Source organism: Propithecus coquereli, unplaced genomic scaffold (assembly GCF_000956105.1).
Source record: "Propithecus coquereli isolate 6110/MARCELLA unplaced genomic scaffold, Pcoq_1.0 Scaffold57, whole genome shotgun sequence".
NCBI lineage: Eukaryota > Metazoa > Chordata > Mammalia > Primates > Indriidae > Propithecus > Propithecus coquereli.
Window position 1 is genome coordinate 1,328,884 of NW_012151618.1, and position 14,203 is coordinate 1,343,086.

At 36.6% G+C, this 14,203-nt stretch overlaps 1 protein-coding gene and 1 pseudogene across 1 annotated transcript in view; both read right to left on the minus strand.

The window, feature by feature from the left end:
• Positions 1-14,203, minus strand: part of MYO5A (myosin VA (heavy chain 12, myoxin)) — a 192,480-nt gene that overhangs the window by 139,211 nt on the left and 39,066 nt on the right. The window lies entirely within an intron of this gene.
• On the minus strand, positions 11,635-12,251 carry LOC105821385 (annotated as a pseudogene).

A 14,203-nucleotide genomic window follows, 5' to 3' on the forward strand; every position in this document is an offset into this window, starting at 1 on the left:
CAAGGGCAACATACGTAACCTAAACATCTGTACCCCTATAATATGCTGAAATAAAAAAAAAAATTACTTACACTAGACACACTAAAAATAAAACAATGAATTAAAACATACTACCAGAAAAAAGTCACTTAACCACAGAGGAAGACAGTACAAGAGGAAGAAAGGAAGACAAGAATTACAAAACAACCAGAAAACAAGCAATAAAATAGCCATAGTAAGTCCTTACTTATCAATAATAACACTGAAGATAAATGGACTAAATTCTCCAATTAAAAGACACCGAGTGGCTGAATGGATAAAAAGACAAGATTCAACTATGTGCCACCCATAAGAAACCCACTTCACTTATAAAGACACAGACAGACTGAAAATGAAGGGATGGAAAAAGATATTCCATGCGAGTGTTAACCAAAAAAAGAGCAGGAACAACCGTACTTATATCTGATAAAAAGGCCACAAGTCAAAGACTGTAAAAAGTGACAAAGAAGGTCACTATACAATGATAAGCAGTCAATTCAGCAAGAGGATGTAAAAATTGTAAAATCTATGCACCTAACATTGGCACACCAAAGTATATAAAGCAAACATTAAGAGATCTAAAGGGAGAGATAACTTGCAACACAAAAATAAAAAGGGACTTCATCCCCCTCCCCCCATAGTAATAGACAGATCATCCAGACAGAAAATCAACAAAGAAACATTGGAGTTAAACTACACATTAGACCAAGTAGGCCTACCAGATATTCACAGAACACTTCACCCAACTGTTGCAGAAGTCACATTCTTTTCATCAGCACATGGGAAATTCTCCAGAAAAAAAAACATATCTTAGGCCAAAAGTCAAGTCTCAACAAATTCAAGAAAGTACAAATCATATCAAGTATCTTTTCTGACCACAAGGGGATAAAAGTAGAAATCAATTACAAGAGGAACCTCAGAAACTATACAAAGTCATGGAAATTAAACAACATGCTCCTGAATAACCAATGGGTTAATGAAGAAATTAAGAAGGAAATTTTAAAATTTCTTGAAACAAATGAAAATGGTAATATAACTTACCAAAATCTATGGGATAAAGCAAAAGCAATATTAAGAGGGAATTTTATAGCAATAAAGGCTTACATCGAAAAAGTAGAAAGACATCAAATAAACAACCTAACGAGGCACCTCAAGGAACTAAAAAAGCAGGAATAAATCAAACCTGAGTGGAATTGGAATCTTTCTAACACAAAGAAAATGCCTGAGGTGACGGATACCCCAATTACCCAGGTTTGATTAACACACATTGTATGCCTGTATCAAAATATCACATATACCCTATAAATATATACAACTATTAGATACCTATAATAATTAAAAATAAAAAAACAATAAAAAGAACAAACCAAACCCCAAATTAGTAGAAGGAAAGAAATAATAAAGATCAGAGTGGAAATAATTGAAATTGAGACAAAAAAAAATACAGAAGATCAACAAAATGAAAAATTGGTTTTCTAAAAAGATAAGTAAAATCAACAAACCTTTAGTTAGACTAAGAAAAAAAAGAGAAGATCCAAATAAATAAAATCAGCAACAGAAAACAAGACATAACTGAGACCACAGAAATACAAAAAGTCATTACAGACTATTATAAACAACTGCATGCCAATAAATTGGAAAATCTAAAAGAAATGGATAAATTTCTGGACACATACAGCATGCCAAGATTGAACCATGAAGAAATAGAAAAACTCAATAAACCAATACTGAGTAACAAGATCAAAGCCATAATAAAGCCTCCTATCAATGCTGAATTTTACCAAACATTTAAAGAAGGCCAAATACCAATTCTATGCAAATACTTCAAAAAAAATTGAAGAAGAGGGAATACTTCCAAACTCATTCTATGAGGTTAGCATTACCCTGATAGCAAAACTAGATGAGGATACAACAAAAAAAGAGAGAAAATTAGAGGCCAATATCCCTGATGAACATAGATGCAAAAATCCTCAACAAAATACTATTTATAGAAAATTGAATTCAATAACACATTAAAAAGATCGTTCATCATGATGAAGTGGGATTCATCTTAGGGATGCAAGGATGGTTCAACATATGCAGATCAATAAACATGATACATCACAATAACAGAATCAAGAACAAAAACCGCATGATCATTTCAATAGATGCTAAAAAAGCACTTAATAAAATTCGACTCTCCTTTATTAAAAAAAACTCTCAACAAACTGGGTATATATGAAACATATCTCAAAATAATAAAGGCCATATATGACAAACCCACAGCTAACATCATACCGAATAGAGAAAAACTGAAAACCTTTCCTCCAAGATATGGAACAAGACAAACATGCCCACTTTCATTGCTTTTATTCAACATCATACCAGCCAGAGCAATCAGACAAGAGAAAGAAAGAAAGGGCATCCAAATTGGAAAGAAAGACGTCAAATTATCCTTGTTTGTAGACAACATGATCTTAGATTTAGAAAATCCTAAAGACTGCCAAAAAACTGTTCGAACTGATAAATAAATTCAGTAAAGTTGCAGGATATAAAATCAATATACAGAAATCAATACCATTTATATATGCCAACAGAAAACAATCTGAAAAAGAAATAAAGCAATTCCATTTACAATAGCTATAAAGAACATAAAATACTTAGGAATTAATTCAACTGAAGAAGTGAAAGATCTATACAAGGAAAACTATAAAACACTAATGAAATTGAAGAGGACATACAAAAAATGAAAAGATATTCCATGCTTGTGGATTGGAAGAATTAATATTGTAAAAATGTCAATACTAAAAGCAATTTACAGATTCAATAAAATCCCTATCAAAACACCAATGACATTCTTCCTAGAAATAGAAAAAACAATTCTAAAATTTATATGGAACCACAAAATACCCCAAATAGCCAAAGAAATCCTAAGCAAAAGAAAAAGGTGGAGGCATCACATTACCAGACTTCAAAATATACCACGAATCAATAGTAACCAAATTCGCATGGTAGTCACACAAAAATATACAGACCAATGAAATAGAATAGAGAACCCAGATACAAATCCAAGCATTTACAGCCAACTCATTTTTGACAAAAGTGTCAAGATTATACCATGGGGAAAGGAAAATCTTTTCAATAAATTGTGCTGGGAAAACTCGATAACCATATGCAGAAAAATAAAACTAGAACCCGATCTCTTACCATATATAAAAATCAAATCAAAATGGATTAAAGACTTAAATGTAAGACCTGAAACTACAAAACTCCTAGAAGAAAATATTAGGGAAAAGCTCCAGGACATTGCTCTAGGAAAAGATTTTTTTGTGTAAGATCTCAAAAGCACAGGCAACAAAAGCAAAAATAGACTGATGGGACTACATCAAGGTAAAAACTTGTACAGCAAAGGAAATGATCAACAAAGCGAAGAGACAACCCAGAATGGGAGAAAATATTTGCAAACTACCTATCTGACGAGGGATTAATAACCAGAACACATACAAGGAGCTCAAACAAGTCAATTGCAAAAAAACAGAAACAAACAAACCAAAAAACCCCAAATAATCCAATTAAAAACTGGGCAAAAGATATGAACAGACATTTCTTAAAAAAAGAAGCAGGCTAAGTGTGGTGGCTGACAGCTGTAATTTTAGCACTTTGGGAGGCTGAAGCAGGAGGATTGCTCAAGACAAGGAGTTCAAAACCAGCCTGGGCAATATAATAAGACCCTGTATCTACAAAAAAGTTTTTTAAAAAAAGAAGAAAGCAAAAAAAAAAAAAAAAAGAAGACATACAGGCCAGGCACAATGGCTCACGCCTGTAATCCTAGCACTCTGGGAGGCTGAGGTGGGTGGATTGCTTGAGCTCAGGAGTTCAAGAGCAGCCTGAGCAAGAGCGAGACCCCATCTCTATTAAAAAATAGAAAAACATTTAGTCAGGCAACTAAAAATAGAAACAAAAAATTAGCCAGACGTGGTGGCTAGCACCTGTAGTCCCAGCTACTTGGGAGGCTGAAACAGGAGGATCGTTTGAGCCCAGGTGTTTGAGGTTGCTGTGAGCTAGCCTGACACCACGGCACTCTAGCCTGGGCGACAGAGCAAGACTCTGTTTCAAAAAAAAAAAAAAGACATACAAATGAACAACAGGTCTATGAAAAAAATGCTCAACATCACTAATTATCAGGGAAATGCAAATCAAAACCACAATGAGATATCATGTCACCCCAGTAAGAATGGCTATTATCAAAATGACAAAAAATAGCAAATGCTGGTGAGAATGCAGAGAAAGGGGAATGCACATATATGGTTGGTGAGAATGTAAAGTAGTACAACCATTACGGAAAACAGTACGCATGTTCCTCAAAAAACTAAAATATATTCCAAAGAAAGGAAATCAGTGTATCAAAGAGATAGCTGTACTCCCATGTTTATTGCAGCACTATTCACAACAGCAAAGATATAGAATCAACCAAACTGTGTATCGGTGGATGAATGGATAAGGAAAATGTGGTATACATACGCAGTGGAATATTACTCAGCCATAAAAAAGAAATGAAATCCTGTCATTTGCAACAACATGGATAGAACTAGAGGTTATTACGTTAAGTGAAATAAGCCAAGCACAGAAAGACAAATATCACGTTTTCACTCATATGTGGGAGCTAAAAAAGTGGATCTCATGGAAGTAAAAGAGTAGAATAATGGTTACCAGAAGCTGGGAAGGGAAAGAGGAAGAGAAGTTGGTTAAGGAGTATAGAAAAATAGACAGAAGGAATGAGTTCTAGTATTTGATAGTACAGTAGGGAAATTATAGTTAACAATAACTTGTGCATTTCAAAATAAATAGAAAGAGAAGAATTGTAATGTTCCCAACACAAAGAGAAGAAAAATATTTGAGGTGATGGATATCCTAAATACCGTGACTTGATCATTACAATTATTGCATGTATCAAAATATCCCATGTACCCGATATATGTACAAAATATTAATTAAAAAACACCAACTTTATTTTATAACCTTCCTTTCATAAATAAATTTTAAAAAATTTTAAGGGTACTATTTTCAACTATTAAATTAGAAAATATAAAAAATTTGACAATATTGGCAAGGGGATGGGGAATTAGGAAATCTCAGGCACTGTCTTCCAGAGTATAAATCTTCACAGCATTTCTGCTATGAAACAAGCTTGGCATATTTTTTTCAAAAACCTTAAAAATGTACAAACTCTCACAAGTAATTTTTTATAGGATGATAGCCTAAAGAAGTTATCTAAACTATATAAAGATTTTAATAACAGAATTTGTTTCTCTAAAAGAAAACAGAAAAAGAAAACAACTGAAAGGACCAACAAAAGGAAACTAAGGAAATTACAGCACAGTTTAAAAATGAAATAATATCATAAAATACATATGATCATAAAATATATGCAAATAGAATATGTATGATCAAAGGAAAGTGTTCACAACATATTTCTAAGTGAAAACAATATGTATGTTTTGTGAAAAGGAAAATAATATAACATTCAAAGAACATACTTAAAATCTAAGTAGTGGTTAATTTTTGTTTTTGCAATTATTAACAAGTAACAAATCATAATATTAAAAATAATAATTTAATTAGCTATCAACCACAAACATGAGTAAAAAACAGTAACCCAGTCACCCAAGCTTTAAAATATAGGCTGGCTTGCCCAAGTAAAACAGCATTTCACAAAAGGAGGTTGTTTTGAAGGTGATGAACAGAACATGCGTACACATGAAGGGCCTCCAGGTTAGTAACGCTTATTCATATTTATATTTTATATGCTACCTATCTCTTTGCTCACTGCTTAGGCAGACCTTTGCTCAACAGAAACCCCATAAAAACTGTTTGAACAAAACCCACAATTTCTGCTTTGTAGCATTAATGTTTTAAATATATATAACAGGTTAGCCTAAAAATATAAGGCTATTTGTTCATTTGATACACTGAAAGCACAACTAGATGCATGTTAAGTACCAAAGAGGCAGGCACCCTGGAGGCATCCTAACGGAAAAGGAGAACCCCAGAAGAAGTGGTGTTAGGCCCAAGCCAGCTGCTGGCCATGGTGAGACAATTACCAGAGAACCAAGAAGTAGAAATAATTAGATATTGAGGTTATGAAATTCTTACTCAGCTATTTCCAAACTTCTAAAGAGACCAACAGTATACTCTGCCTCCCTCAACTATGACAGCTCTACGATGTTAAATATAATAGTACAACTGAATTGATAGAGAAGATCAATCGAATTGAGAGGTCAGAGGTTCTCAGTAGAACTTAGAGAAACTGACAAGACAATGGGGATCATAACAGAAAAATCAAAATTGTCAGTGTTTTTTAGGTTGTAAAAATCTCATAGTTTATGAACTAAAGGACATCTGTTCTTGAGCAAGAGTCACTCCAATTGTATATGCTGAGAGAGTATTTTGAGAGAGAAATGCAGCACTAGCAAACAGAGGTTCAGAAAGAACTTGTGCCTCTGCCTTTTCCCCAGATGCTAAGCTGGCTTCCTGTCAGTGACTTGACCACGCCCTTCTAGCAGACCAACATGGACTTCTCTGGAAATAAGAATTTCATTCTCTCTGTAATGACTAAGGAAGGATATTATTTCTTTTTATTCTTCTATAGTGGCTTCTCACTTAAAAAAAAAAATCATCCATGAGTTTATGTATTTTTCTTAATACAAAAAAACCAAAATTTTTAAATATTGCAAAATGATCACACATAAAATTACTTTCAATTCTTATTATAAAACACCATAGAGTTAGTTTCCCCATACTCATTTTTTCCCAATTTTCTTAGATAGTTATTTAAGGTTCTATTAGAGACACTTTCATTGATATTTTAGTATGCTTCATACAAAAGAGGCTCTCTGTTTTGCTAACTTGCTCTATAGTATTCGTAAAATCTGCTAGAAACTTATTTTACTTTCAATCTATACCTGGGATAATCAGCTACTTACTGTGTAAAAAGTATTTTCTTTTATTTGACCTTCAATCACTTCTTTGAAGCTTCAAAAGATGCCCCTGAGTTCTTTTTTTTTTTTTTCCCCTCCATAACCTCCAATGTCAGACTGAGTTCTTTTTTTTTTTTTTTTTGAGACAGAGTCTCACTCTGTTGCCCTGCCTAGAGTGCTGTGGTGTCAGCCTAGCTCACAGCAACCTCAAACTCCTGGGCTCGAGCAATCCTACTGCCTCAGCCTCCCGTGTAGCTGGGACTACAGACATGCGCCACCATGCCCGGCTAATTTTTTCTATATAGATTTTTAGTTGTCCAAATAATTTCCTTCTATTTTTAGTAGAGACGGGGTCTCGCTCTTGCTCAGGCTGGTCTCGAACTCCTGACCTTCAGCGATCCACCTGCCTCAGCCTCCCAGAGTGCTAGGACTACAGGCGTGAGCCACCGCGCCCGGCCTCAGACTGAGTTCTTATTTAGAGAGTAAGTCCACCTTGCAATCAATCTTCAGGTGCTTCATAGCGTTCTAAGCTTCCACCACATCACAAGTTCATTCTTTATCATTCCAAGTTGAAGAGTCTAAATTTTTTGAACAGTGCTTCATATCCTCTTACTCATTCCAGTCTATTTTAATTTCTCTGAATCTCAATTTTCTTACTTACAAAATAAAGCAGTTAGACTGTATATACAGTAGGGTAAAAGCATGGGCTTTGGAGTCAGACATATCCACTGGCTCCAATGCTTTCCAATCGCGTGACCTTGAACAAATTACCCAACTTTCTTTCTCAGGGCCCTAATCCATAAAACTGGTTATTAATAATACCTACTTTGGAGAGTTGTTGCAGATAAATGGGATAAAGTTTAAGATCACTACATTACCTTGTCATCACCCCTACCCCACACGAACCCCAGATTTAGGCACCTCCTTGTGCTTAATCTGAATTCCTTTATTATATTCTACAATGTACTATGTGTTTTGGCCCCTACCCACAGGTTTAATATCTCACCGAGGTCTTCCCCCTTTCCCTGAGCTCTGGCTGTGCCAGCCTTTTATTGTTCCTGGAACACCCAAACTCTTTACAAGTTCAAGGCCATTGCTGTGCCCACTGCCCAGGACATCCTCCCCCATTTTCCAACTCTTCTTAGCGCTAGTTCCTTCTCACTATTCCAGTCTCAGTATAGATGTGTCCTTCTCAGAAGAGTCCTCCCTGACTACCCTACAGATTGCTTTGTTTACTTGGGATGGTCTGTCTCCCTAACTATTAATAGCCAGAAGGCCTGTGAGGTCCACCAGTACATGAACCTAGAGCAATGTCTGGTGAATAGTAGGTACTCAGTATGTGTGGAATGAAAGTGCTTAGCACAGTGTTTACCTAGCTGAAAAAATAAGTTAGGACCAGGATGTGAAAGGTCTCATATGCTATGGTAGGAAGTTTGGCCTATACACTGCAGAAGATAGGGATTCATCAGAGGTTTTTAAGCAGGGTAATGAATGACCACGTTTCCAATACCCTATTCTAATTAGCAGTCTTTTAATCATAAGCAAAAGCACATGTTGTACAACTCCTGCTTGTGATTAGTTGTTCTCCCCCCAGTTACCGTCACTCATATTTTGCCTGTAGACAGTATTTATCTAATATACACATAATTGCTTTCAAAATGTTACTCATATTAGGCAAATGGGGGCTGTATCGGTGGCTCTGGGAGTGAGTTTTACCTAAGGGCAGGGGCCTAGAAGGAAGTTCAGCTGGTATTGTCTCATTAATGACGGGAGCTAGAAGGCAGATTCTTGATCCGGAACCTTGGGAGTAAGGTCAGGGCAAGGTGATGAGGACACTCTGTAATGAGTTGGCTTTAAGAGGCCAAATGAGCAGGAGGCCTTGCTGGCTCATTGAGTCACCTTAAGCAAAAGAACATTATTGGCCTGCTTCTCAATGGAAGTGTTAAACTTTGGGTTCCACGTTGCTTTCTTATTAACCCACCCCCTTCTACCCCAATCCACACCACTTTTATTAAAAGTGTCCTTTTAGCTGAATTTCAGCTGGGAAAGTTGACCTAGGCCTTACATTTGGAACAAAGTTTGGCTCAAAAGATTTTTAAGAGACATTAGAAATTTCCATGTACCAAAATACATCATAAACAAAGTCAAACTACAAAGTGACCAAAAATACATTTGTAAAAAGTTAAGTCCCTTAATGTCTAAAGAACTCTTACAAATTAATAAGAAAAAAATAAACAACCCACTGGCAAATAGGCAAGAGAAAAAACCAGGCAACTAACAGAAGCACCACTGAAAAAGCATAAGAAAATATGTGCAATCTCTCGCTAATAATTGAACAAATGCAAAATTTAAAGTATTAATTTTGTATATTGGATTCGAAAATATTTAAAGAACTGATAACCTGTGTTGGGAAAAAAGTGGACAATCAGGGATTTTCATATATTGGTGATAGGATAAACAGGCACAACCTTTTTAGCGACCAATTTGGTAATTTCCTTAACAATGTAAAATGTATTTTTCAGGGATGCATACTGAAGTAGGGGGAGAGGGAACTTTTAATTTTGTACTTTATGTATTTCTATATTTTATATTTTTAATAAGTACTATTTTATAATAAAACCAAAAGTTTTTAAGATATGCATATCCTTTACTCAGAAAGTCCATATCGAGGAATTTTTTCCCATGAGATAGTCAAAAATACAAATAATTATTTCTAAAAATGTTCTACAGCACTATTTGTAAAAGCGAAAAATTGGAAACTACACAAAGGTCAATTAATATACATATATTAATATGAAGGCAATATAACTATAATAATATACAGTTGATCCTTGAACAACATGGGGTTTAGGGGTGCCAACCCCCTGTACAGTCGAAAATTCACATATAACTTTTGACTACCCCAAAACTTAATTACTAATAGCCTACTGGAAGTCTACTATTAATAGCTACTAATAGTGACTGGAAGCCTTACCGATAACATTAATAGTCAATTAACACATATTCTGTGTTATATGTATTATATACTGTATTCTTACAATAAGGTAAGCTAGAGAAAAGAAAACATTATTAAGAAAATCATAAGGAAGAGAAAATATATTTACTGTTCATTAAATGGAATTGCATCATCATAAAGGTCTTCATCCTCCTTGCCTTCACATTGAGTAGGCTGAGGAGGAGGAGGAGGAGCAAGAGGAGTTGGTCTCGTTGACTCAGGGGTGGCAGAGGTGGAAAAGGTGGCAGTGGAAGAGAAAGTAGGAGAGGCAGGCATTCTCAGTGTTATCTTTATGGAAATACATCATAATTTCTGTCTGACTTTTTTTCATTTCTCTAAAAATGTTTGTATACAGTACCAATCCTGCCACTGTTTGCTTTAGTTTCAGTGTCTGCATCTGAAAGGATCCATGTTGTACAAGAAGTCAAAAGCAGTCTTGAATAATCAGAACCCTTCTGCCAGATTATCTAATGTCAGTTTGTTTCCTGGCACTGCTTCTTCCGTGTTGTCTTCCTCGTCATCTGGCACTGGTTCAGAAGCACGTATCTCTATCAAGTTGTCTTCTGTTAATTCCTCTGGTGTGGTGTCTATTAGCTCCCGAATTTCTCCAAAATCTGTATCTTGAAACCCTTCATCCCTCCATCTTTTTTGTCATATTCACAATCTTTTTCATGATTTCCATGATTTGCTGTGTTGTAAATCCGGTGATTTATGACATGCACAACATCTGTACACAGTTTTCTCCAGCAGAAATTCATTGTTTTGGGCTTGATGGCTTTCACAGCTGTCTCTATAACAATGGCATCTTCAATATTGTAATACTTCCAGATTTTCGTAATGTTCTACTGAGGTTCTCATCCATGGCACTGACGATCCCTTCCACAGAGTACGTATGTTTAATGAGGCTTAAAGGTCCTTATGACCCTCTGATCTGAGGGTGAATTAGAAACATTGTTTTTGGGGGCAAGTAGACTACTTTGACACCTTTGGTGTTGAACTGATGGGACTCTGTGGCCAGGGGCATTGTCCAGTATCAAAAGAATTTTAAAAAGCAGTCCCTTACTGGCAAGGTACTTCCTGACTTCAGGGACAAAGCATCAAAGGAACCAGTCCAGGAAAAGGTTTCTTTTTGTCCATGCCTTCTTATTGTACATCCAAAAGACTGGCAAGCTGGTGTTTATCTTTTCCCTTCAAGGCTCAGGGGTTAACAGCTTTATAGATAAAGGCAGTCCTGATTATAAACCAGACTATATTTGTACAAAACAGTAAAGTTAGTCTATCCCTTTTGCCTTAAATCCTGGTGCTTGCTTCTCTTCCTTATTAATATATGTCCTTCGTGGCATTATTTTCCAGAATAAGGTAGTTCCTTTTTTTTTTTTTTTAGCACTTCTTTTAAAGAATTTATTTTACACCTATTATACCACACATTTTAAACACTGACATATAACTCCCTAATAAGATAAAGCAAAGACAAAAAAAGCTTATCTTATTAGAAACAAGATACACCATCACTTATAGTGTTCAACCATTATTGCACTTTTAACTTCATAATTTGACAAAGTATTCATGAAACAATCTGCAGACTAGTTTAACAGACAAATAACACCTTTAAGCAAACATGACCATGCTAAATTGTTTATTAGGTATGAATTTTACCACCATTACTTATATTAGCAGTAACGGTGGAGCTGGAGAGTGTTGCGCCTTCTCCAAGCTGCACAGCGAGAACCAATAGTGTGGTGGAACTTCTGGCCCTTTCCAAGGCCACGGCTCTTGCGGCCTGCAGATGTCAGCCCACGCATCTCCCTGTGCCTGTGGACTGGTTTGGTTATCCACTGGGTGTCAGGATTTCTTCTGATAGCTTTATGAAATGGATCAATGAGGATAACTTCAAAACATCTGTACATGGAATCTTCACCAACCCAGTCAGAATTCAGGACTCCTAGAGCCCCAAAGTGGCATCCAGCTCAATCCTGGGCAACGGACTGAAGACTTTGAGCAAACGTTAGCTGGTTAACACCATGATGGACAGGCTTGCCATAGGTTGCACACTTAGGAACTGGGCATTTGCAGCCACCATGGTGCACATGAATCCTACCTATGACATAACCTTGCTTGGCCCTGTATCCCAGTCTGTGTGCTTTATCCGGCCGGGTGGGGCGGGGCGCCCTGCGGAGCGCAGAGAGCTGGAGGTATTGCCAGCAGCGGACCCTCAGAAGAAAGCGCATCACATCAGACTGCTTCTTCCTCCATAGGTCCTGGATGTACTTGTGTGCATCCATCTTGGCTTACCTGATGGCTGCCAACATACGGAAAGGGCCAGAATAAGGTATTTTCATCTGCATTAAAAACCTGTTCAACTAGGTACAGTGGTATGTACCTGTAGTCCTAGCTACTTGGGAGGCTGAGGCAAGAGGATCACTTGAGTCCAGGCTTCAAGGCCAGCCTGGGCAATATAGCAAGGCCTACTCTCTTAAAAAACAAAAACAAAACAAACAAAAACCTGCACAGGCAGATATCCTTTCTACTCAATTATTTTCTTAATGGCATCTGGGAACTCATCTGCTGCCTCTTGGTCAGCAGAAGCTGTTTCTGTTATCTTGACATTTTTAAAGCAAAACCTCTAAAATTATCAAATCATCATTTGATGGCATAAAATTCTTCACCTTTAGATCCTTCACCTTCCTTTTGCCTTAAGTTGTCATATAATGACTTCACTTTTTCATATTATAGTCTATAGCTATGCTTTTTTTAATTTTATGAGACAGGGTCTTGTTCTGTGACTTAGGCTGTAGTGTAGTGGTGCAAACATAGCTCACCGCAACCTCAGACTTCTGGGTTCAAGTGATCCTCCCACCTCAGCTTCCCGAGTAGTTAGGACTATAGGTGCACGCTGCCACGCCTGGATAATGTTTTAATTTTTTTTTTTTGAGAGGCAGGGTCTCACTATGTTGTCCAGGCTGGTCTCAAACTCCTGGCTTTAAGCAGTCCTCCTGCCTTGGCCTCCTAAAGTCCTGGGATTACGGGTGTGAGCCACCATGCCCAGCCGGTATGCCTTTTTTATAGCAATCTTGCACCTACATAAAAGCTGCATTTTATATGATATAAACAGGTATTTTACAAAAAGTGCAAGGTTTTCATGCCTGCTGGCATAGCTGCAGTGACAGCTTCACAAATTTCCCTTTCCTTTTTTTACATTGGTCCTTATACTGGATTCCTTTATCTTGAAATGGTAGGCAACCACAACCGCAGACCTCAATCTACAGAATGTATCAAGCAATTCAACTTTTTCTTATAATGTCATGACTTTTCTCTGCTTCTTGGGAGCACTTCCAGCATCTCTAATGGCACTTCACATGGGTACCATGTGAAGGTTAGTCAAGCTTTACAGTACTGCACTAAGCACAATGAAAAATACCTTGAGAGATCACTTTTTACTGTGATGTGCGATTTACTGGAGAGATGAACTGCTCAGGTGGAGGTGATTAGCATCACAAGGCATTTTTTTTTTTTTTTTTTTTTTGAGACAGAGTCTCACTGTGTTGCCCAGGCTAGAGTGCCATGGCATTGTCCTAGCTCACAGCAACCTCAAACTCCTGGGCTCAAGCGATCCTCCTGTCTCAGCCTCCCAAGTAGCTAGGACTACAGGCATGCGCCACCATGCCCGGCTAATTTTTTTTTTTTATATATTTTTAGTTGTCCAATTAATTTCTTTCTATTTTTAGTAGAGACGGGGTCTTGCTCTTGCTCGCTGGTCTCGAACTCCTGAGCTCAAACAATCCGCCCGCCTCGGCCTCCCAGAGAGCTAGGATTACAGGCGTGAGCCACCGCGCCCGGCCTCACATGGCATTTTAAGTGGAGACTCGGCTACACTGCAATAGCAATATAGATGGCTACAAAATTATTACAGTAGTACAGTATGTACTACAGTTAATTTTATGTAGTTATGATTTAATATTGCACCTTTATGTTTGTTTACATTTCTTTAAACCATAAATGGCATCATGTACTATCTATGCTTATGTAAGTTTTGATAAATTTTAACTTTTTATAGATTTGTATATATTTTATGGTGATAAATGATAGAACAGACTAATATCTATACATATTTTATGAATTCATGACATACCTTTTTCTTAATTTTTTGATATTTCTATGCTACACAGTTCATTTGTGATTTTTTCAAATTGTTGGAAATCTCCAAAAATGTTCCAATATATTAATATTTATTGAA